This window comes from Alligator mississippiensis, chromosome 11 (assembly GCF_030867095.1).
Source record: "Alligator mississippiensis isolate rAllMis1 chromosome 11, rAllMis1, whole genome shotgun sequence".
In the NCBI taxonomy this organism is placed as follows: Eukaryota; Metazoa; Chordata; order Crocodylia; family Alligatoridae; genus Alligator; species Alligator mississippiensis.
The window spans coordinates 55,206,151-55,227,172 of record NC_081834.1 but is presented as its reverse complement, the minus strand read 5'-3'; the positions used below and the strand labels follow the sequence as shown (position 1 = coordinate 55,227,172).

General features: G+C 45.5%; 1 pseudogene; it reads left to right on the top strand.

Annotated features, from left to right (window-relative positions):
* The first annotated feature begins 815 nt into the window (after positions 1-815).
* On the top strand, positions 816-20,124 carry LOC132244103 (butyrophilin subfamily 1 member A1-like; annotated as a pseudogene).
* Positions 20,125-21,022: the final 898 nt, after the last annotated feature.

Below are 21,022 nucleotides of genomic sequence, written 5' to 3'. Positions count from 1 at the left end.
CAAGAAGCTGGACTAGATGACCTCTGGAGGTCTCTTCCAGCTGTACTCCAGCACAGGAGAGTGCAATTGCAACATCTAATGGAAAAGCCCTCAGGGACTGTCACTCATACTTTGCTACAGGGATCCTCACTTTCTACCTCTACAAAGGCAGCAAGAAGAAGGAAGTCTGTTTCAGGTCAGTGTGAAAAGGGTGAAGAACTAATTTTCAGTAGAAGAGTGGAAGGAAAAGCTGTCATCCAGCTCCTGGGCTCTGGCTCTAATTTGCTGTGGACAGTGGCCACTCCTCCAACTGCACCTGCGGGGCTGTGCCTGGGATGGGCTGATCCTGATGCTCGTAGGTAGACACCTCAAAGGGTCATCATAATGCTGCTCTGCTCTTCTGCTCTATGTCAAGCCACATGTCAAATTACGGATCAGGATTTTTCCCTTACATTAGAGTGGCAAGGACATCAGGAGGTATGTTTCTCTTCCTTGGATCCTCTGTGCATATATTCAATAACTTCTCTCTCCTTGCAGTATCAGTGCCCTCATGTCCCCTTCTTTTACCTGTGCCATTTTCTGTGGTGTTCAACTTTGGTCTGGTTCTTGTACTTGTTCTATCTGAAAGTTTGCAATGGGTGATTGTTAGGAAACTTTGGAGAAAGGGGTGCTTGGAAATGCAGAGGACTAAACTGGATGGTCTTAGAGGCCCTTCCAGACCTCTGTTCCTAAGGGCTCCTACTTCCAGTCTATTGGAAATGGGGCTGCTTCTTTAAGAGCAGACTCTATTCTCACGTGATTGGATATGGAATTCCTATAACTTCCTGTATGCCGATCCCTTCACTTTCCATCCAGGGAGCACTCTAAGAGGAAATCGCATATATCCGTTTGGAAGAAAAAAAGGATTGTTTCATACTGGAAAGAATGTTTCCAGTAAACCCTGCAGCTAGTTTATAACTGCAATTAGTTGTGAAACTTAATATTTACATTTTGTATTAATATTTTTGTCCATTTTAGTAATGGGAGTTGGCTCGTCGAGGATTGGACACAGGACAAATTTGTAAGCAGGATCAGTCAGGTAGGTGAATTTCAGCTGCTTCACAAAAGTTTACCTGATTGTAGTGTTTTATTTACCCTCTGACAGACACCGTTTTTGACAGTTAATTTAATAATACAAAGATTAGATGATCCTATGATAGTTTGTTTCAGTCTTTACCCAAAGATTGCATTATGTGCATTTTCAAAATGAATTGCATTCAAATTCCATTTTGTTACAGACTGGTTGGTCAGAACAAACAACCAAAAAACTATCCTTCTTGCATTGAAGTTAGTAGATTTGTAACAGAAGAACTTACTTTATTTGGAAAAATGGAAGGAACTAATCGTTTCTCACTCTAGTGTCACATACTTATTTTCCTCTTTTCATCTCTTCTAACTGCAGTTCTCAAGCTCTGACTGTCAAGCTAAATCATGTGACATGTATCTCTGAAAGTGGTAGAATAAATTGTATTTCCAGAATGAATCAAACTCCACATTTTACTAGTTATGAACTCCATGAGGATCCGGAACATTTTAAAGTATTGATGTATAGGACAAGACATATTTGCTGAATGGGCACCGGAGGGCATTTGTAGACAACACGAGATTTCCCATTTACACTGACACAATAAATGGGATGCCTTTACGTCCTCTTTTTTTTCTCTACAAGAGAAAAATAGGGGGCATAAAGGTGTTGGGTTTTGTATCAATAGAGGACAGAGTAACAGAAAACCAGAATGTCCTCTATGATGGCCACCCTACATTTGCTGCGGGCCCCCTACCCTCCTATGGTCGTCTCTGTGTGTGTGTTTAATATTGATGAGATAACATGGGAAAAGTTTCTGTCACACTGGGAAGCAAGGGTGAGATCTCCTTCCCCGCTAGGGAGTGTCTGTCTAAGCCACAAACCATCTGACTCGCACTCTTTCTTCTGGCCCCACATATACCCGCTTCCTTGTTGCCTAGTGAGGGGAGCTTCAGCACTGTGGGATCTAGTTCATTGCTAAGTTGTGACCTGACGGTTAGAGTATTTTTCTGGGATTAAGGGTCTGCGGTTCAACCCTACCTTTAGGAGACATGGAGCCTACAACTCAGGTCTCCCACTTCTTGAGTAAATGAGCTAAACACCAATCTATTGACTGTTACGCAGGGACTTAATCAAGCGCCTAATTAAATTAGGTTGCTCAATGGGCTGTACCTTATACTGTCTGCTCACACAAAGCGGGTGGTCCTTGGCCCTGAGACAATTAGTTGGTAAACCAGGGTATATCTATCACTACCCAATATACCAGGCAATTAGATGAAGTGGGGTTAACTACCACACACACTCAATTAGCACTAAAATGAATAACATGGTTTATTAATAACAAGAGCAACTAATAGCATTTAACAATTTATACTAACCACAACTAATCAACAAACATTAATCAATTAACTAAAACAGGGAGGAAGGAGTGGAATATATTACAGAGGGCCAAGAGTAATTTTATTTATCTCTGCCGCCGTCTGATCCGTCACCAGACGTCCATCCTCCAGTACAGGTCGGTGGTGGCTTACCTCCCCCTCGGTGCCTTTCTAACAAGGGTACTTAACGGATAAAAGGACAGAAGAAGGAGGGGAGGGACGGAGGCGAGACTTATTAATAAAGTAAAAGGGCCGCTCAGTGTCAAAGATACACACACCCAGGAAGGAAAAGTCTGGGGAGCCGACACTATTTACCTTGGTGTAGAAGCGGATCCGGAGGGGAGCAACTGCGAGGAGACCTTCAAGTCTCTCAAGTGTAAACAGTGCAGCCTCTGCGGAGCGCCCCTCTTCTCCTTCAGTCCATCTCTCCTTATGCTCTCACACCCCAGACAATCTCCCACACGGGCCTCAATCAATCTCACTTCCTTGGCCACACGACACACACGTGTCCTCAGACACACAGACCCAAAACCTCACAGCCACACATCCACCCTCAGACACGCGCCCTCGGTCCCATACAAAACCACACACAGCCCCGGCACACACCAAGCTCCGCCCGCACACCCCCTTTATAGGCTGTGTACACACGTTACCTAGGCAGCTCTCCACTCGGCCCCAAAATCTTCACACGACACCTCTTTTAGGGGTCTTACATCGTCTTTCATGACGTAGGGTCACTCCCAGGTCACTTGGTGACCCACTGTCCATTTGTGCTGTGGTACCATAGTGTCTTCATCCTTATACATAGCCCCAGGCCCTAAATTTGGCTGCAACAGAATAATGCAGGTAAAAGCTACTCTTCTCCTCCTCCTTCACCTCTGCCCCTAGCAGACAGATAGGCAGTGATTCTGTTTTGCTGCAAGGTGAAGAAGAATCTGAAATTGTTCCTAAGTGCCAACAACTGTAGATCTGCTGTACCGGCGCTAATGAATCACGGAAAATGAAACAGGGTTTAGCTGTGAGCGTGTGCTGTGACATTCCTTGGAGAAGACTGGGCAGAAGGAGAAGACAGGAGTGCACCAGATATGACAGAAGATGGGGGCAGATTTCAGAGTTCAGAATCTAAGAGCCATGACACTTCTGTGAGGGGCGCGTTTCACCCAGACACCAGTGGAGAAACTCGTGCAAGGGGCTGAGGGTGAGAGCAAGGGACGGAGAAGATATAGATGGTGATAAGAAGCTGACTGATTTTCTGTATCAAGCACTAGCAGAGGCTGAGCTACCCAGAGAAGAGATGCCAGTGACATTGGATGGCTTCATAAAATAAAAAGGCAACAGGCCCAAGTGGCATCACCCAAGTGTTATGGAAAAGCTTCAGTTGGAAGTGGTCAGGGTTGGCTGTGTTGAATGGGAAACAGTGCATCTATATCTGAAGTGGGAACTAAGGGAGATCAAGGAAATAACATATATAGCTGTGGGTTTTACACCTTCATGGGGTAGACTGGCATAAAAGATAATTCATGAGAGATGCACAAAATATCTGGAAGATCATGATCTGAATGTGGTCAAGTAGCCCCATTTTTATAAAGGAGCGTTATGTCTACCTAATCTCAATGGATTCTTTGAACACAGCTATAGAGAGCTTTGGAGAGAAAAAAAAAACAACAAAAAACTGGCTAGATGAATGGGGTTCATGATGGCAAATGAAGTTCATTCTTAATTAATGAAATCCACGTGGCAAGGAAAGTTCTGAGTCTCTGAATTGGCCTCTATCCGTTTTTCCAGTCACTAGTAAATGCCAGGGGCAGTGGATAAGATTCACAAGGAGTGCCAGAAACAAGTCTGGGGAATTCCTGACCTATGCTGGTTAGACCATGGTGCTGCAAAATGAGACAAAAAGATACGTTCAAAGCTTCTCTGTACGAGATCCTGAAAACCAGATGTCATGATGCTAGAGAGCTGGTAGGAGCTGGGAGGGGAAAAGAGGAAGCCGCGTTTCTGGAGCAGCTGCTGCATGGAGCTGGTACATCATCAGAAGTGGGGAGTGGGAAAGAGATACCTGGATGACAAGAGGAGTGAAGGCATGGCAGAGAGGGAGAAGAAAGGAACGGATAGGAAAACGGGGAGCAGAGAGGAGTCTGCCATCAGTTGCAGGGAGGAGGCGGCTGTCATCTCGTAGAAAGGGACGAGAGACACTGCCTATCTGGAAGGGGCAGAATAACAAAAGGAAAAAAGGAAGGTCTAATAGAGTCGGTTTGACACTGAGGAGCCGAGGATCAGATGGAGAGAAGCGGCAAAGACATATACTAACAAGTAAACTTTTCTTGAATCCTAGATTTACAAAAGAATTAGGTCGGGTGAACATTCCCTTGTAAAAGAGAAACCCCCCCCTCCAAGATACAACAAGCCTGGCTCCAATTTAAAGCACTTAACGGTGAAGTCAACCTATTTTGGGGGGGACACTAATATTTTAGAAACCAGACCTCCAGCTTCCCATGCCAGTGGTCTAACCACTTAGGTACAAGAGCTAAAAATGGGAGAATCAGTTACATCCACGATTTTGTTTTGGGGACTTATGTGCTACACGGTCATCTACACATTCAGTAACAAAACCTGCATAGACATCTAAGACTCTGAGACCGAATCCCCAACACAACTGTTATCTCCACGTAAGTGGCATTTTTGGCACTTAAGTAACTAAAAACAGCCACTTAAGGAAATGGCACCACCAGTTTATTATCCTTATTAACCCACAGTTGTCTTTTCTCCTTAGGAGCAGAAGGAGGAAGTCGGTCACTTTTTGCATCTTCTAAACCATGCACACAATCTACTGCCTTATAGCTACTTGCCATTTGTGTATACCGTTTTTTCTCTCCCCTTTCAGAATAGAGCAAGGCTCCTCCTTTCTGTTGGGCACCTGGGACTTGAGAAATTGTACCTGCTGTTCCTCTACCTGAGTTTCCAATCCTTCTAGCTGTGGCCTCCTAGAGCAGGAATGTTTTTAAGAGGAGGAACCCCCCAGTCTGGTGGGAGAAGGGAGAAGTGTCACAACCCCCCGCCATGTCAGGCACCGTCACTACATCCAGTGAGGGATGTACTTTATATCAAGTGTCCTAGGGGTTAGGGTCACCAGCCAACAGGCCAACGGCAACAGACAAATACAGGTCTATAGGCATCCACAGTATAACAACATACACTTAAGGGGCAAGTAAACAGGTAGTGGTCAGTACCGCTGGGGTACATACATTCAGCACATAGAGTCCCATGCCCACCTCTGGGGATGTCCCCAAGAACCAGCATTTAGTCCAGAGTTGCTCTGCGCAAGGCTGCAGGTCGGGGATCCTGTGCACTCGGTCTGGGGTTCATCTGTGCTGTGCAGGGGCTTCTCTCCCTTTCGGTTCAGCTCAGGGCAGCACCATCAGCTCCAGCAGTTCTGGCACGTCGCCAGCCCGGGCTCAGAGAGATCCCCGACCTCTTCCTGCAGCCCCCAAGGTTTTATGACATGTGAAGTCCAGCAGCAGGGCTCTGCAGGGTTTCTTCTCACTTCACTTCCTGCTTCCAGGTGTCTCTGGAGTTTGTAGTCCATGGTTGGTCAGCAAGTCTCCACAAGGTTTAGACACCTAAGTTATACTTTGTCAGTTTTTAGATGTCTACATTAGGGCTGTCCAACTTCTGAATGGCTGGGGGTGCAGGATACACAGTCCCTGGGCCACATGCTGCACCACAACACATGGGCTACCCCTTGCCACACCATGCCAATGCCCCAACGCTGTGCTGCTTGGTCCTCACCCACTGTGGCATGCCAGCATCCCAGGACCCACTCAATGCAATGGCTGTGGGATCCCCTGGCCCTGTGGGCCATGCCGGGGCAGAGACAGGCAGTGGAAGCTGGAGGAGAGGCCAAGAAATAATTCTGCTGCCCGACATCGAGTTCTCTCTTCCCAAAGCTTTTCCATTTGTGTGTCTGCACTTCTTGTCAGCCATCCTGCTTTAGGAGCTGTTACAAGTGACCACTCAAGCTCTGTGACAGCTCTCTCTCTCATGGCAGTTATTACTCCTTGTGTATAAAAAATACTTGTAAGAGCAGGATTGTTAAATGAAAAAAAAAAAACTTAGAAGGACTCAGGAAAGTGGAAAAGCTGGAGATTCAATTCAAACACCCTTTAGCTGAAACCTAGCACCATTTGCAATTGTTTATATCACTTCCTAGGATAATATAGATCCAGGATGAACATGGAGCCCCAACCTGGACACATGGGATGCAAAGTGTCACCTACAAGAAATCATCTTCTTCATCTTGAGTACACGTAACCAGAATAAGCTATATTCACTGTACTGGGACTGATCATTATCTTTTTCTCTGCTTTACCCACCAGGTTTATACTCTATCTCATGCTCCTTTTACTTCTGTATTTGACTCACTATGAAGAAGAAGGCCTCCTCATTTCAATGCTTCAGTGTGAGCATGTCTCTTCCTCATGCGATCATTTTCTTCATGACTTTTCATATCTGCAAGCCAACATCTGGTAGGATGAATCCCCTCATCAATTCATGTCCCTTTGCTTCCTCTAGGAATCATTTAGTTATTTGATATAGAGTTAGTATCATATTAAGGAATTTGTGAAAACGGAACAGAAACTGGCACACACGCATGCAAACCTCTCTAGGCATATAGAAAATGTTTTTTTTCCACCAAGCTCCTCAGAGGTATACTACTTGTTCTTCCACCCAACTATATTTCTTTTTCTATGTTGGTACGGATATGGTCCTTAACACCATTCTATTGAACACACGTCGCCATCACCCCACTGCACACCTGGAAGCACAGTGGTCAACAAAAGCAAGCTCTTGAGAAAAACATTTCCCAATATATCAATGTGTTCTCATTGCAAAGTAATCAGACAATTCAAAATAATCATAATTTTTATGGAGCAAATGTTTCAGAAAATTTCCAAAGAAAAACACTGACACTTTTAAATGAAAAAATGCATTCAGTATTGCACACAAACTGCCAGGTGCAGGCACTGAATAGCTCCAGGTAACGTTAGCTAAGGGTGCAGGTGTCAGCTACAGCTGTCGTTAAGTTTACCTGTGCTGGCGGGGGAGGGGAGCAGACGTAATGCCTTTGAACTCTCTCAGTACTCTGTGAATGGGGGAGAGAGCCTGACACTTGTTCAGCTGCTAGGGTCTCCCTGGGTTTTGCGCTGTTGCTGCGTACCCATGGGGAGCTATGCACTCACTGAGAGCCAGCACCCTCCCCAGCAGATGCTTGCTTACTACCACGAGTCTGTGCAGCCTCCTGCAGCTGCTCTTGGCTGTGAAGAGAGGTGCCACAGGTGCTGCACAGATGCACTGCAGCAGAAAAGCCCATTACACTTGAAATCTTGTGCAGACACTTGTGTCTGCACCATGATGCTTTCCGTGGTAAAACTGTTTCAGGTGCTTATACTTTTACCAGTTCTGGCTGATTTCCTCCAAGGTGGGTATCTGCCTCCTGGTGATTCATGTGGAAAAATCTCCTTTTCCTTCTCTCTTTGAGTTATTGCTTCATACATTTCACAGCCCAATTTAAGGTCATTGGACCTGATCAGCCAGTTACTGCCATTGTGGGGCAGGAAACCGTGTTGCCTTGTCACTTGTCCCTCAACACGAGTGCGGAGAACATGGAAGTGAGGTGGTTTCAATATGAGCCTCAGACTTTTGTGCACCTCTACCCCAATGGAAAAGATCAGTACGGACAGCAGATGCCAGAATATCACGGAAGGACAGAGCTGCTGAAAGATGGCCTCACGGACAGACATGTTTCAATACTAGACCGTCGGATGAGGGGCCATATCACTGCTCTGTTACAGACGGGATTTCTTATGCAGAAGCCATACTGGAACTGAGGGTAGCAGGTCAGTGCCTGTATCTGTGCCATTTTTGTATGACCTACAGATATTTCTTTCATAATATGACAACTAAAAAGTGGCCACTTAGATGACCAGTAGAAAGACAATGTTGCCCATGAGGTACTGGTCATTCAGCAGCCTTCCTGCACCTGGGGCCAATAAAAGAAGGATGCACGTGGCCATGGGCACCTGTTGCGGAAGGAGACAGCTGGCTTTGGTCACCTCTAGCATAGGAGAGGCAGAGGAGAGGCAGTCCTGGGACCCATGTCTCTTTCTTTCCAGGCAAGTGACCTGACATCTCAACTACTGGGTCCTAAACACAGGATAAGCCTCCTTCTTTTCTGTCAAAATCTGCCAGCCAGAGAATTTTGGGGGGCTATAATTTTGTGAGTTATTAATACACATAGTATGCACACTCATTGCCATGTAGCGGCTTGGCCAGAATGCAGACTACTGAGCATGTGGAGTTGCTATGTGGATGTTTCTGCATCCACACCACACCACTGCTAACTCTTCAAATGAAGCACAAGTACCAGAAATGGCTCTTACAAGTCTAGAAAGTCTTTTGGCCATGTATAGTGACATGGGATTTGACTCTAGGATTTTGCTGCTAGACATAATAAGAACTGTCTAAGTGATGCAGACTCTCAAAATGAGACATTCTTCTGCTCGTTTTACATTCAGAGCCCAATCTAGGCAACTTTCCAGATCAGGCCCAAAACCAAGTTGACCATTTAGCAAGTAGCATTTATGGATAATGTTCCTAGGTGCCTGACTCTGCCTATCCTGTGGGTAGGGAGCTGAAGCACCTAGCTTGGGCTCTAGGCTCCATGGGCATTTTTACATGTGCTCCATGAGGTGTGTGTGTGGGGGAGGGCACTTCAATTAGCAAGCTGCGCTAATTAAAAGCGCCCATGTGTCACATGTATCAGTGCCCCCCAAGCTGAAAAATGGCAGCAGGGTGCTTTGAACTAAATTTCATCAAATGGGCTTTCTTTCAAAACACCTCACCGCCATTTCTCAGGGTGCGGGATGCCGATTCATGTGACACTAGAGTCCGATGAAGTGCGTTAATGTCCGTGCACCTGCAGTGTTGATTAATTGAGTCACACTGGATTTCCAGCTCATCAGAGCCAGCTCCCTGCACATCTATAAGAGCCCCATGAGGCGACAAGGGGAATAGCAGTTAGATACTGAAATACCAATGTTCTTCGTTGCATAGCTTCACGATTGACAGTAGTCGATCCTCTTGAGTGCAAAGACTCTCAACCCCATGCCTTACAATTTACAAAATTAAATCATAACTTTTACAGAAAAGCCCCTAATTTTCCTCTAGGCGTAGGCTCTGCTCCTCAAATTACTTTTGAGAATTACCAGGATGGAGGGATACGAATGGTTTGTCGATCAGCAGGGTGGTTCCCTGAGCCCAGAGTGCTGTGGAGAGACCAAAGTGGACAGAATTTGACAGCACTTTCTGGAACCAGATCCAAGAGGGAGGACGGCCTGTTTGAAATAGAAATCTCTATCATTATATACGAACATTCGCACCGGAACTTGTCCTGTTGGATCAGAAATAACTTACTCAATCAAGTGAAGGAATCGGCAGTTTTTATATCAGGTTGGTTGCCATCCACAGCCCCAAATCACCCCCTTCAGAAGCAAGTGAAGTATTAACAGCAGTTATAGGGGGAAGATGGGTGGCTAATCCATATTTGGACTAATTTGATTACCTTGATTATAGTCTGGCTTTTTTGAATAATAATGAACAAATTGATTGCTAGTGTAACTCTGAAATCATTTCAGTCACATAGTCTGATAATTTTAATTATTTTGTTCTTCAAAAAGCACTTCATCAGACAAATCCTGTTGTTTCACTGATAAATTCTTATTAACACTGTAAGGAGGCATGTCTACATGAGATGATGAATGCGCAGTAGATTAATTCTACTGCACATAACACATCCTGGTAAAACCCACACTTATGTGCAGACAAATTAGTCTACTGCACATTAGCATCACTAAAAGACTGTGTGTTGGCACTACTGTGCACTAGCACTGGTTACTACACATGGAGTTAGTACCTGGTATTTCAGGGCACTTTTACATGTGCTCCAGGGGTAATTGGGGGGCGGTGCTACAAAGTGCCACCAAGTCTCTTGTGTCAGCACCCTCATACTTAAAAACAGTGGTAGGGGTGCTTGAACTAACGCTTAGTTGATTTAATTCAAGTGCCCCCACCAACATTTTTAAGTGCAGGGACGCTGATACACACGACGCAGGAGGCTGCTGGAGTGTGGCAATCACCAGGCTCCAGCAGACTCAATTAATCGAGTCTGCTTCAACACACGGGATCCCAGCACATTGAAGAAGCCTCCACATTTGTGATTAGGCACCCACAGATACTAAATGTAATGCGCAGTAATTTCAGCGCATTCATGAATGTGCAGACGTGATCAGAGATATGTTTGGGATCAGTTTCTGGTTTTTGAGGAGAGCTGAAGAGATTCTGCTCTCATTCTGCCCTCAGGTAAAACCATTTGGAAAATAGTTGGAGGACAGCTATTTGTTTCTGTGAAATTAATACACTTGATTTTTGTCACCAGTTGCACACTAATGGAAGTCCTAAGCATTTTGGTTTTTAGATCCCTTTTTCCCAAAGGTGAATCCCTGGATGGTGGCACTGTGTGTGATGCTAGTGGTTTTATTCGGCTTCATTCTCTTGACTGTACATCTCCTCAAGATAAAGCGTAAGTTTTCTAAGGGTGGTTATGCTCTATTAAGTAAGGGAGCTTTCTTTTAATACTTTAATCTATCTTATATGGGAAATAATACCCATTAAGAAATGGTGAAACCAGCTTTACCATGTGCATAATACAAACCTTTCAGAGCCTTGTTGCTACCCTTGTCGCTAGCACATGCTGCAGCATCTCTACCCACGTGAAAGGGAAAACCTTTGACCAGTGAAATAAAATGATGGTTATGCTTTCCTGTGGTCCTATGAGAAGTATCAGTGTATCAGAAGCATAGGAGTGCAGTCATCAGGATCTAGACTGTGCAGGTTTTCATATAGGGGATGTGCAGGGTGTCAATGTTCATATTAGGGTCAGTGTGATGACCAAGTGACCTCCGGCCCAGCACACATGGACCTGGGGTCATGAGGAACTTTATGCTGCTCTGAAGCCAGCCCATATTCTTGAAAAGGAATCCTGCCCCAGGACCTCATAGCTCACTGTTTCTAGCTGGGATACCTGGTCTTTGTAGACCCGACTTTGTAGTCTTTGGATAGCTTTTCTCTTGAGAGGACTGCTGTTAATTCCACCCACTGAGAGACTCAATCTGTGTTTTTCTTTCTGACTGTGTCATATTTAGGTGACCTTCAACAGAAACTTGGTGAGTTTTTCTCTTTCCCCAATGCAATATTTCCATGTTCTCAAATCTTTCCATCTCCCGCTGTTATTCTGCTGCCCCTTGGCTGACTGTCTGCTCCTTATACGTAAATGCTAAATAGTGATGACACTTATGGACTTCACAGAGTACCTAGTTCTGTCTCTTCTTTGGGTAAAACCTCCCCTGGAATAAGACACAGTGTTGTTCCTTGTTTCTTTTGAGGAGGAGGCGTCAGCACTCTGAGTTCAGGTCCTGCTCTACTGAAAAGACTTTCTGGGCAGCAAGGTTTTATAGACCTTTCTAGGGATGACCAAGGCTCTAAGTTCATTTCTAAACTTTGTTGTAGAGCAAGATCACCTCAGCCACATTGCCTCTGCCCACAGCTATCATGAATTTGTTCCTGGGATTGGTGCTCACCAGCTGTTGAGGTCCCTCACAACAGAAATATGGCCCTTAATTTAGTTGGTGTTTGATTAAGGCCTAAATCCTAAACTGCCTTGGAAGCCAACTGTGATTTGGAATAGGGACCTACGTGCTCATAATAGCCTGAGCAATGAAGAGAGAGTGGCAATGGCATTGTGTACCACTCAAGAGAGTTCATTGTCAGCTCAGATATAGTGGATTAGATCAATGCAACTGGGAGGTGACCGAAGAGGGAATTCCTCAGGCAGTTTCTCATCCAGGAGGATGAGGTAAAATGCTGCTTGGTCACTGAAACTTGGTGGGAGGTCAAACAGGACCTTGTGGCTTAGCACCACTTTGATATATGGTGTCTGGATAGAAGCAGTGATAGAAAGGGACAATGGCTTGGTTTGGTCTTTAAGAGTTTTCACATTGCTGTCCAGCATTACTTCAGTCTTCATGCAAAAGTCCTTTTGCTGCAACCTTTGCTAGGAGGAGTTTTCATTCCTATTTCCATTTGGTTTCAGAGTGGAGAAGAATCATGAGCCATCCAGGTACTGAAAGATCATCATGGATCAATGTCTTCTTTTTACAGTGATACTCTAGGACTAACTAACAGTTTGGGACATGAGAATATTTTTACCAAGCTATAAGGAGTCAAAACCGTTTGTGCCAGACTGAGAATTTTGGGGTCTCTCACTGTCCCCATCCCACTGGGGTCCATACGATTCTCAAAGTGGTGGTAAAAGTGGAGAACCTGGGAAGGGGAAGTACCAGAGGGGTGGGAAAGAGCCTAGTGAAGGACTAGGTTGCTCAGTTATAGTTTTCAAATGCTTGAATTGGCACCTGTGGTTGCCAGTTTCTTCCTTTTCCCCTCCAATTGTCATTAACATGAGTGCCCTACTTTTATCTTAGTGGGTACAAAAGGAACTGACTCAGACGAAGCTTATATTTTTTTAAACCTATAGAAAAAAACTCTTAGAGAATATTTTTGACAACTTTCAATGGTAAGTTAAAATTTCTGGTTTTACCATGGCTGCACAGGAACCATGGCTGCAGAGAAATCAAAGCTTTAAAAGTTTGAAAGAACAACAACTGAACAAAATACAGATCACCAGCTGAAAGGCCTGGCCTGGAGAAAATAGAGTGGGCAGATGGAGGAACTGGAAGGCGCTGGAGTAGTGAGGGTGGGTCAGTGGAGACCACAGTTAAGTGTGTTCCCATGTTCATACTCATATATACAGGGCCAATTTTGTCTAATCTTCCTCTTTTTGGAGCCAACTCCCTGCCCTCCTGTCATCATTCAGGGCTCTGAAATCTTCTACCCACAGTCATCAACACTACCTGCTGGGAGCAGATTTGGGAAAGTCTCTGCTCCTCCATTCAACCACCATAACCATGATCTTTCTCCTATGTCATTGACTTGAGGCATCAATATCTCCTCTCTGTTTTTACTACAATTGACTTCTTCATTTGGTCAATCCTTAACCTTTATCCCTAATCCCCACACACACACCACACCACACCCATACACTATTCCTCTTCACCACATGCACACACACACTCCTCCCCTGCCATTTGGGTATATATTTTTCTCATTCCTCTTCACCATAAGGGGAGACTCTTCCTTTCTGTTAGCCACTCAGCACTTGAGAAAAAGGACCCATTCATGAGTAGTATAAAATCTAAAAGCAAACATATCTTGCGTCCTGGTGCTCTAGGTTGTCTCTGCCATGGCCTGCACAACTGGGGATGTCTCTGAGGGAGACCGAGTCCTGGGCTGGGGCAAGTGGAGCAGGGTGAGATTTTAAAATGAGGACTAGAAACTGTAAGGGACAGTGAGCTGTGTGCATGATTGCCTCATAATATACTGCTGGGACTCCCTGTGCCACCAGGGCCTCTAATCCCCACCTCCTGTGACAGACAGGGGCAGGAGGGAAACAATACTGAGTCCCAGCCTGGACCCAGCCAAGCGTTTCTGTCTATCACTAACCCATGTCTGCAACTTGCCTTGCCCTATGCTAAGGCCCCAAAACTCCTTCCATTCAGGGCTGTGTAAGTCTGGAGGGCAGGAAACTCTCTAATTCACCCTCACATTGGGGCTGGTTCTGTCACTGTCATGATCAAACTCTCCCCCAGGACTGAGCTCTGCCCCAATGCCCTGATTCTCTCTTCTCCTGTGCAGAGAAAGTGATTCTGGATCCAGACACGGCTCATCGCTACATCATCTTGTCTGAGGATGGGAAACTCATAGGAAGAGGATCCGGTTCACAGAATTGGCCTGACAACCCTAAGAGATTTATTACACTTCCCTGTGTGCTGGGCTCTGAGGGATTCACTTCAGGGAGGCATTGCTGGGAGGTGGAGGTGGGGGACGTGGGAGATCTGTGGGCTCTCGGGGTCTCTAGAGAATCGGTGAAGAGGAAGGGAGGGAGTAGCCGTGATGCTGACGATGGGATCTGGGCTGTGGAGCAGTACTTGCGTAAGTGCCGGGCTATGACCACCTCGAAGTGGGTCCCCTTGGGCCAGGTCCCCAAGAGGATCTGGGTCGTCCTAGACTGTGATGAGGCATGGGTAGCGTTTGTCAATGGTGATACAGATACCCTGATGTATACCTTTTCACAAGCCTCATTTGCTGGGGAGAGACTCTACCCTTGGTTCTGGCTGGAGCATATTACTGAGGAACCCCAACTCCGACTCTGCCATTGAGATACAAGAAAAGTTTGGCAGAGAGGACCTTTAAATACCCACTTCATCCTCAGATAATTCAGTGTAATCTCTATGTCCCTGGAGGGGCAGGGTTGGGTTGTTGGACTGTCGCACTACAGAGAGCAGGAAGTGTTTGAAGCAGTAAGCCTATCTGTCAGATCTCTTCGCCTATCTGTCAGATCCTTTATGGACTGTAGAATCAGAAACTGCTAGATGGGAACCAATGGAAGGTGGGATCTTAGGTACTGGAGAGAAATGACCCCAAACTAGGAAACTTTGGGATTTGTAAATGCCACGGAAACTGGAAATGACCTCCATTGCCCTGTTGCTTTACTTAAAGCCTTAGCTAATTTCAAGTGGAGACATTGCAAGGACTTACACTATTGATTTAGATAAACTTTTGTTCTTTCCCCTTTTTTCCTTGTTATTGTTTAATCTTTCCCCAGTGATTGGATGTCCTCACAATTACAGAATATAAAGCTATTTTTGCTCAATGCAAAATTTGTTTCTTCTTGGTTTGTGTTTTCCCCAACTCTGTTTTGATATTTGGTCCCTTGATGAGAATTTGTTAGCAGAAGCAGGTAAGCTCAAAGAGTACGGCTCCTCACTGACCATATCCCTGTTCCTGACTGGAGGGTCTTGTTCTCAAGATCAGCACATTCAGGATCAGGAAGGACTTTTTCCTTAGGTCAGGTAGAAGGGCTGTCAAAAAGAAAGTCAGCAGGGCATAATCATGGGATCTTGCACTTGCTGATAATTAAAATCCTAGTATTCATATGTAGAAAAAACAGGAAAATGTGCAGCTAGTATCCTGCCTGCAGTCCTTACAGCGGCTCCTAATGCCACTGTCATGTGTGTTTGAAGGAAAGCCCACGAGGAAGCTGCTTCCTGGCAATAGGGCAGTGATTCTTCACCTGAAGTTTGTCCAGTGGAGAGTGACTTTGGGCAGCTTGAGGCCTCTTCTGGTCAAGGAAAGGGACTAGAGCCTATTCGAGGAGGGGAAAAGGGCACGTGCTTTTCTGGCTGTCCCTGAACTCTGCAGAAATAATTCTCCCTCATATACTTTTAGATGAAAGATGGTCAAAGCACTTGGACTTTCAAAGTTTCTTCTAAGAAAGACAATTTTTGTGGGGAAAGAAAAAAACTTCCATGTTGTCAACCAACTGTAAGTGAAACACTTCAGTGACAACAGCCAGAGATGAAGAGACTCCAACTCAATGGGGCTGGGAGGGAAACCTGCTCTGCATCAACAAGGCCAATTTTTTCCATTGAGAAGCTTGCTATGGGCAGCCCTAGAAAAAGACTCAAAATTAGAAGTAGAAATTACTGAGGATTATGGAATTTTGATAGAACTTTCTTTGAATTTTCCTGGATGTTTGAAGAGCAAGTCATAATTTTAAAAGCTACATTACACAGTTTAGTGTTGATGTACTATTCCTAGAGAAAATCACCTTCCCTACTTGAACCAAGCAGTCAACCAACAGAAGTGCTAGGTGATGCTCACTTGCAGCAGAATTACACATTTATGGGGTACCTCTCCAATAATGTATTTAATCACACATTGGGTAAATGGGAGACACCTCCTTTCCAATTAAAGCTGAGAGCATAAAAATGGCCTCTTTTATAGCAGCTTCCATTGTGTTAACAATCTTGCTCATCTTTCTTTCATCCCAACTGGTCATTGCTCAGACTCTCTGAGCCCTTTCCTATGTGTCACCAAATCCCATCTCTGCAGCCAGAATAAATGCATGACCTAGCTACCACCCTCCAAATGGGAAGGGTGAACAGCAAGGAAAAGCAGAAAGAGCAAGAAAATGTGAAGGGACAAGGAACGCTAAGGTATGGACAGGCCAGCACTGTGAGCAGAGAGGAGGCTTTATTGGCAGTAATGGACACTGTATCTGTGGTGGGATTTTGCAAGTAAGAACTTTTCCAGCCGGTGGTGAACTACAGCACAAAAGCTCTTATGCGTCTTATGTTCAGCACAGCCCTGGGTGTCCTTGACCTGCTGAAGCATTTGTTTAAACATGTAAACATTTCTATATGTCAGTCTGACACTTGTCAGAGAGGAGAGCACAGAAGACCTGGGCTGGGCTGAGCTGGGCTTCAACCTTTGGACCCTGCAATAATACATAAATGAACTTCATCAATCAAATGGTTACTAGTGACTCAGCTGTTTGGTGAAGTTATTCCAGTTTGACAATGAAATGAAATGTCCTTTGTATTTAACCAGTCTCCTGTCCAACAGCAAGGAGAACAGACTTCTCAGGATTGCTCTTGCCTCCATCTCAAATGGAGGATGTGCAAAACAGTCTACAATCACCAGTGCTGCCAGTACAGCCAGTCTGTGATGGCTTCTTTAAAGGACTCTTATCTCCAAATCCTAAAGGAGATGCCCTCAGGGACTGCCATTCAAACTTTGCTACAGGTATCCTCGCTTGCTACTTCTATGAAGGCAGCAAGTAGGAGAAGGAGGTATGTTTCAGGTCAGCGTGAAAAAAGTTAAGAACTACTTTTCTGTAGAAGAGTGGAAGGAAAACTGTCATCCAGCTCCTTGGCTTTGGCCCTAATTTGGCTTGGACAGTGGCCACACCTACAACTGGGGGCAGTGCGTGGGATGGGCTGATCCTCATGCTCATATGCAGACACCTCAAAGGTTCATCATAAGACTACTACGCTCTTCTGCTCAATGTCAAGCCAATTGTCAAATTAGGGATCAAGATTTTTCACTTATATCAGACTGGCAGCGACAGCACGAGGTATATTCCTCTTCCTTGGATCCTCTGAGCATATATTCAATAATTTCTCTCTCCTTGCAGTCTCAGTGCCTGCATGTCCCCTTCTTTTACCTGTGACATTTTCTGGGGGGTTGCTCTTTAGTCAGGTTGTTGTACTTGTTCTATATGAAAATTTGCAGTGGGTTATTGTTGGGAAATATTTGGGAAAGGGGTGCCTTGAAATGCAGAGGACTAAACTGGATGGCCTTAGAGGCCCTTCCAGACCTATGTTCCTAGGCAAGGCTGCCCAGAGTGGGGTGAAATTGGTGCAATATGCCCCTGGCCCCTGCATAGTAAGGGCCCTGCAGCGCAGAGGGCGTGCTGCCTCTGAGCCCCTTACTATCTGTCGCCAAATCCCCACTCTGCAGGCAGAATGGATGCATGGGCTAGCTATCAACCTCAGTGTGGGAAGAGTGAATAGTGAGGAAAACAGAAAGAGCAAGAAAATGTGAAGGCACAACAAACACTAAGGAATAGACAGCCCAGCACTGTGAGTGGAGAGGAGGCTTTATTGGCAGTAATGGACATTGTATCTGTGGTGGGATTTGACAAGCAAGAACTTTTCCAGCCAGTGGCGACCTACAGCACAAAAGCTCTTATGAGTCTTATGTTGAGCAGAGCCCTGGGTGTCCTTGACCTGTTGAAGCATTTGTGTCAGTCTGACACTTGCCTGAGAGGAGAGCACAGAACTGGGCTGGGCTAGGCTGGGCTGGGCTGTCTGGATAGAGGCAAACCTGACTCAGGCAGGAGATCGGACTAGATGACCTCAGGCGGTCCCTCCCAGCTGTACTCCAGCACAATGAAGTACAATTGCAATATCTAAAGGAGATGTTCTCAGGGACTGTCTCTCATATTTTGCTACAGGTATCCTCACTTTCTACCTCTAGGAAGGCAGCAAGAAGAAGGAGGTCTGTTTCAGGTCAGTGTGAAAAGAGTTAAGAGCAACTTTTCAATACAAGAGTGGACTAAACTGGATGGCCTTTGAGGCCCTTCTAGGCCTATGTTCCTAGGTGCCTCTACTTGCATTTTATTGGAAGTGTGGCTGTTTCTTTAAGAGCGGACTCTATTCCCACTAGATTGGATTTGAAATTGCTCCAACATCCTGTATGCGATCCCTTCACTTTCCAGCCAGGGAACACTGCAAGAGGAAATCTCATATATCAGTTTGGAAGGAAAAAAAAGGACTGTTTAATCCTGGAAGGAATGGCTGAGGATAAACCCTGCATCTAGTTTATAATGGCAGTTAGCTGTGAAACAATATTTGACACCGTGAACGGGGCCCCAGCCAGGCCGGAGCATGGGGCAGTCAGATCCCAGCTGCTCCTCCAGGGGCGCGGCGCGGGGGAGCAAGTGGAGGAATGCACTCCACCCCAGCAGCCCTTCCTGTCCCCCGGCCCCTCACCTGCAAACTTTCTGGGGGTGGGTAGGGTGAGGGTACGCATGCACACTCAGCCCCCTGCAAATACATTTTTCTCCCTCCGCCTATGCTTAAAGACTTGACATGACTTTAATGGATGAGGTCTGTATGGATTTAATGACATGAAAGGACAGTGTCCCAGCGAGTCCTTCCACATGTTGCCCCATTTGTGTCCAGCATCACTCTGGTAATCCCTGGCTTTTGCTCGAGGCAGATGCTCCTCATCCAGGAATCCTTTACAGCTGCATTTGCTCAGATACGTTCTCACCCTGATTTCACTTTCTTTCAGTGGAGAAGAGCTGTGATCTATCCAGGTAATGCAAGCTCATACTGTAGTGTATGCACTGTATAATGTAATGTATTGTGTGCCTAGGACATGTAATGTTAGTATATAGCAGAAGGGGAGCAACCCTGCAGGGTGTTGCAGGCTGTGTTGCTGAACTACAAATCCCAGAGGCATCTGGAAGCAGGAAGAGGAAGTGATGAGCGGTGATGAGCAACTCTGCAGAGTCCTGAACTTTTCTTTATAAAAGTAACAAAACCCCTTTTGGCTGTGGTGCTCCTGCCTGAGTATTGTGATGGGCAAGTTTGTTTTTACCCTGAAATAAAATAGTTTTCTGTAGCATACTGTTAGGTTAACAATAATTTAGATTATTGAAAAGTATTAGCTTTGTAGCTAAACACAAGGCATGACCTGTGGCCTTGCAATGCTGCTGACCACAAGACAGAATGATAGCTAAGCCAGCCATTTTCTTATGCCAAGTGCCTTAACCATTTTGTTAGAAAAAGCAAAAATTAAGTCTGTGTACTGAGTACCAGTTGCAGCTAGGAGCAAGATAAGATAAGGGGGTCCCAGAAGGAGGAAGATGGTACAGCCGAGTACAGGAAAACAGATTGGAATGTGTAAGATAACACTAACTTTTTTCTTTTGGAAAAGTACTGAAATTTGTAATGCACCATGTATGGAGATGATTACCATAAGTATTGCATGTTCAATAGCCTTGTAGTTTTCTTTGTTAGAAGAGGTATAAAAGACGGCCCCACCTTTCAGTGGGGGCCATTTTGCCTCTTTGCTGGCTTATGGTCATTTGCTCTAGCAAATAAACTGCAGTTAACCCTTTACCCGTGTTGTCTGGATTCTATGCGGCTAGACAACAGACTCCAGGGAGTTTTCTTCAATGACAATTTGGTGACCCAGATGGGACCCGTCTAGCTTGGAGCCTTTGGAGATCTCCACCCCCTGACACCCCAGTGCGCACCAGGTGAGTTCACCTATTTGGGTCAGTCTCTGAGGTGGACAGTCCCCTTGGAACCAATAAGGCGGGATCCTTAAATCGGGTAAAGGGACGATGCTGGTGAGTACCTCAGGTCTGTATGTTTTTGGTTTTTGGTTTAATTTCTGGTTCCCGGTTGCTCCTGGGTTTTGGTTTCTGGTTAGTCTTTTAGAGGACTCTGGTCTTCTGTTTGATTGTGGGTTCGAGTCCCACCTTTATTCCTCTAGAGGACTCTGAGAGCAGTCTTTAAGGGCATCCGTCTGCCACTTTAAAAGCTGTTAGAGCGGCAGCCTGGCCGAAAGTCGAAAGACACGGATAAGAGGTAGAAGTGCTGTTATAACGGCCAACGACTAGGGTCTCGGACTCAAGATGCCCCTCCTCACGGAGAAAGCCAGTGGGGTCCAAGAACACCGGTTGTTGTACGTGGACGAAACAGCTTCTAGGCAGGTAGGACTTAGGGAAATAAGACTGCTTATACTTGGATATAATCATGGGTTCTGGCCAAGGAAAAGGAAAAGTTATTCCGGATTCACCCCTTGATTATATGATCAAAAATTGGAAACATTTGGAGGGACGGACGGGACTGTCCAGGTCTCATATGGCAGAACTCTGTTCGGCGGACTGGACGTCTTATACGTCTCAGTTAGATTTGAAAAGACAATGGCCAGAGAATGGATCATTTGACCCAAATCTCTTAACTGCCTTGCGAAAAATCTTGGAGATCGTTCGCCCCGGTGAAATGGA